Genomic DNA, 4,765 nt, shown 5'->3' on the forward strand with positions numbered 1-4,765 from the left:
GACCTAATGGCCACCTGTTTCTCACACCCATTTCCCTCACTAACGCAGCCCATGACTTGGCCCCTAGGCAGTAAGGTTTTCCATCCCTGGCCTGGTATCCTTGTTTTTTGAACTGTCGCTAGAGAAGTCCGGGGAAAGCACAGCCCTCTAGTGGCCATTGCTGAGATGGCAACTACGTTCTGAAGTAAAAGCCATCTTTTTTTGTTTGTTTGTTTCATGTGTACAAAGGGCTGTAATAGTTAGACATTTATCATTTATACCCCTCACAAAGTAATAACCTCCCTCCCCCAATCTACTACCCCTCTGACATCGCATACAGCCGTTACATTTCCACTGTCGATTCTATATGCTGTACTCCACTTCTTGTGATTTTATATATATAAAATTATAGTTGACATTCATTATTATTCCGCTTCAGCTTTAGGTGTACAGCGCAGTGGTCAGGCATCTACACCATCCGTGAAGTGGTCTCCCTAATAAGACAAGTATCCATCGCAATCCTACAAAATCTTTACATTATTGATTATATTCCCCCAATTGACTTTCATATCCCCGTGGCCCTCTTGTGGTAACTGATTGTGCTTTCTAATCTCCTCACCTTCTCCCTTATCCCCACCCCGCCATCTAGCAACCCTCAGTTTTTCCTCTATGTTTCTGAGACTGTTTCTAATTAGTTCATTCATTTATTCTATTCTTTAAATTCCACATATAAGTGAGATCATATATTTGTCTTTCTCTGTCTGACTTATTTCACTTAGCATAATGTTCTCTAGGTCCATCCATGTTGTTGCAAATGGTAAGATTTCATTCTTCTTTATGGCTGCATAATACTTCATTGTATAAATGTACCACCGTTTCTTAACCCAGTCGTCTACCGATGGGCATTTTGGTTGTTTCCATATCTTGGCTATTGTGAATAGTGCTGCAATAAACATAGGGGTGCACATATTTTTTTGAATTAGCATTTTGGAATTCTCTGGATAGATACCCAAGAGTGGAATTGCTGGGTCATAAGGTAGTTCCATTTTCAATTTTCTGAGATACCTTCATACTGTTTTCCATAGTGGTAGCACCAATCTGCAATCCCACCAACAGTGCACGAGCGTTCCCTTTTCTCCACATCCTGGAAAAAGCCATCTCTTACAGCTAAAAACAGGATTGGTTCACATATCCATGCTTAAAACTCCCCAGCAGCATATACACAAAAGTATTGAAATCAGGGACTCAAACAGATCTTTGTACACTCATGTTCACAGCAGTATTATTCACAATGGCCAAAGGTTGGAAAAAAACCAAATGCCCCTGGATGAATGAATGGATAAACACAGTGTGGTCCATTCACACAATGGAAGATTATTATTCAGCCTTAAAATGGAAGGACATTTTTACACACGCTGCACCATGGATGAAACTTGAGGACATTATGCTCAGTGAAATAAGCCAGTCACAAAAGGACAGATACTGTGTGATTCCACTCACAGGAGGTCCCCAGAGGAGTCAGATTCATAGAGACAGGAAGTAGATGGTGGGGCCAGGGGCTGGGGGAGAGGATGGGAGTGAGTGTTTAATGGGGACAGAGTGTCAGTTTGGGACGATGAGGAAGTTCTGGAGATGATGGTGGGGATGGTTGCACAATAATGTGAGTGTACTTAATGCCACTGAGCAGGACACTTAAAACAATGGTTAGATGGTAAATCTTACATTATGTATGTTTAACAGCAGGGAAAGCAGGAAAGGGTGGTGCAGGCAGAGGGGCTCTTCCTGGAAAAAAGACAGGGTAGTGGAGGGAAGAGGGAAGCCAGGTGTACACAGGTGAGGGGTCAGAGTCTAAGAGGCCAGTGGGGACCCCCGCAGGAGGAGAACGGGGCAGTGGGCATGGAGGCCGGGATGCAGAGGCCGAGTATCACAGGCAGAACGCAGACCACAACCTGCAGTGATTGGCCCCTAAGATGGCGGAGCAGGATAGGGAGGCAGGAAGGGCAGTGGAGTAGGGAGAGGCCTCAGAGGGCTTCAGTTCTGAGCAGGGGGAGCCCAGAAAGGAGAGGATAAGATGAGAGACAGAGAGAAAAGGAGAAATTGAGAGCTAAAGAGGAAGTGAGACAGAGGAAGACAGAGAGAGGCACAGAGCAGCGCTTCCTGGACATGGAACCCTGAACCCACCTTCCCTCCCAGCACCGCCCTGTGATGGCCTCTGTGTGGGTCTCTGGGGGGCTTCTGCCTCTGCTCAGCTATCTTATCTCTTCCTTCTCTGCCCCTTCCTTCTCTGTTTAAACCCCTCCAGTGGTGCCCATCAGCCACACTTTACCATCCCTTCCCCAAGGTCCTGGTGTCTGGGCCCTGCCAGCCTCACCTCCTGTGACTGGCGCCCTCCAGCCTCCTGTTCCATTCAGTTCTGCCACCCAGCCTCTGCCCTGACGCCAAACACCCTTTCCCCAGGTCTTCATTTACCTGCCTGGCTCCTTCTGGGCATTCAGGTCTCAGCTCCATGGCCTTCCCTGACCCTCATGGCTGAAGCAGCCGCCACCCACCCCACCCCCAGTCTCTGTCACATCACATGTTTACTTCCTGTCACAGCATTTCACACCGTGTGAAATTACCTCTTGGGCCTATTTCCTGGTGCACAAGCTCCCCTAGAGCAGGGGTATGTCTGTCCTGTCCACTGTTATCCCACACCTACCAAAGTGCCCAGTATACAGTAGGCACTTAATTAATATGCTTTGCATTAAATAACCAGTGGGGTACGGAATGTGTTGTGCACGCTTATCTGTGCACTTCTGTGTCTCCGTGTGTCCTGTGTGGGTCTTGCATTTGTACGTTTCTGTGGATTGCCCTGAGGAAGTGTGGAATTCTGGGTCATGAGGGTTTGAGGAACCTCTGGGGCTGTGTGTTTGTGGCTTGGAGGTGGGGGTGACACGGCAACTGGGGTGTCAGTTTCTCCACATGTGTTCTCCTAGGTGCCCAGCATCTGTCCTTCGTGTGTGTGTGTGTCTGTGTGTGTGTATGTATTTGAGTCATTGTGTGTGTGTGTATCTTCATGTCTATTCCGTGTATCCCCACAATGGTACATGCTCATGCACATGTGTGTGTTTGTGTCTCCATGTGTGTCCCTGTGGCTTCATGTTTCTAAGGGTCCACGAGACTGTTGTGCCCGTGTATGTCTCCAGAGTGCCATGTGTGTTTCTGTGGGCTCCCTCATGCGTGTGTGTGACTGCCTGCGGTGCTACAAGAGCATGTGTGCCCTTTATGCAGGGGTGTGCTGGTAAATGTCCAACAACCAGCACTCAGCTGGAGGGTGCTGATTTGTAGCATTTGCCAACCTCCATGGTGTAAATACCCTCACCCTGGTCATTTCAAAGTACCAGTGTGCTGTCACCGAGCGTGGAACTGGGAAGAAATAGTATAGTATATAACTAGATAGGTAGATGATAGCTAGCTAGATGATAGATAGATGATTGATAGATAGATGACTGATAGAGAGATGATGATAGATAGATAGATAGATAGATAGATAGATAGATAGATAGATAGATAGATAGATAGATGATAGGTAGACCAGGTGCTCGAATAACATCGTTTCTTTCGTCATTTCTTTATAACGATGCTGTAGAAACTTAACTCTGTACCCATTAGCCTGTGGTAAAATCAGTTTCGTTGTCGATAGAGAATAGTACGTAACGCCTTTATATACTATTTCTACCAAAGAGGTTCAAAAGGCATAAACAGGGGATCCAAAAGGTATAAATAACCTCAAGAGCATGAACAAGAAAAAAATGTAGCAAAATAATTAGGAACTGACAAATTTCCTTTTTACTTTATTGGGGTAAAACATACATGACATAAAATTTACCACTTTAACCATTTTTATGTGTACAGTTCAGTGGTATTAAGTACCTGGGTGTAAGTGATTAGTATTTTTGTTCTTAACATAATTTATTTAACTGTCAATTTATATAATTAAATTGTTATGACAGCTGCATTTAACAACCGCCTCTCAAAGTCTCTGAACATTTAACAAGCTCTGTGTGCCAGGACGAGCTGGCTGTGCCTGCCTGTGTCTCCTCATGCGCTGCCTCTGGCCTCGGAGCCCAGGTTTTTGCTCCCTTGTGCCCGTGAGTGGTTCCACGCGTCTCCATGCATAAAGCTGTGTGTACCAATGCACCCACTTGTCTCTGAGTGTAAAGGAGCCTCGGTGTGCTTTGTAGCACCCAGCTGTCTGTGCAGGTAGACCGCTCTGTCTGCACACCCCCACACGGCCCTGGATCCACACGTGCCCACATACGTGTGTGCGAGGGGTCATGTGCATAAACCCGCGTGCCTGAGTACCTGCTCCAGGGACGTGCTGGAGCCAAGTCTAAGCATTTCTTCCTAACTCCACACTCAATGAGATCAGGCTAGCAGGTGAAATCAGTCGTAATGGGAGTATTTACACCATGGGATTCAGCAGGTGCTACACATCAGGGCTTCATTTTCTTTTCTGGTCAGAGAGGTGGTTATTAATCATTTACCAGCACCCCATGGGGATCCAGGTGCTTCCGTGTACCCCATGGAACCATATGTGTCCCCCCGTACCACTGCATGTTCATGACTGTGTCTGAGTACCTGTGTATCTGTGGATACACGTGACTTGTGTAAATGCATCTCTGCCTGTGTACCCATGTGAGGCCCCGTTCCTCTTTGGCAGTTGGTTCCACAGGAAGCTGTTGGGGTGGGGGCGAGGGTGCTGAGGCTCCCCCCTGCTCCCCACCCACCTCCGCGGGACACCTGC

The sequence above is a fragment of the Rhinolophus hipposideros genome (assembly GCF_964194185.1).
Source record: "Rhinolophus hipposideros genome assembly, chromosome: 16".
Taxonomy (NCBI): domain Eukaryota; kingdom Metazoa; phylum Chordata; class Mammalia; order Chiroptera; family Rhinolophidae; genus Rhinolophus; species Rhinolophus hipposideros.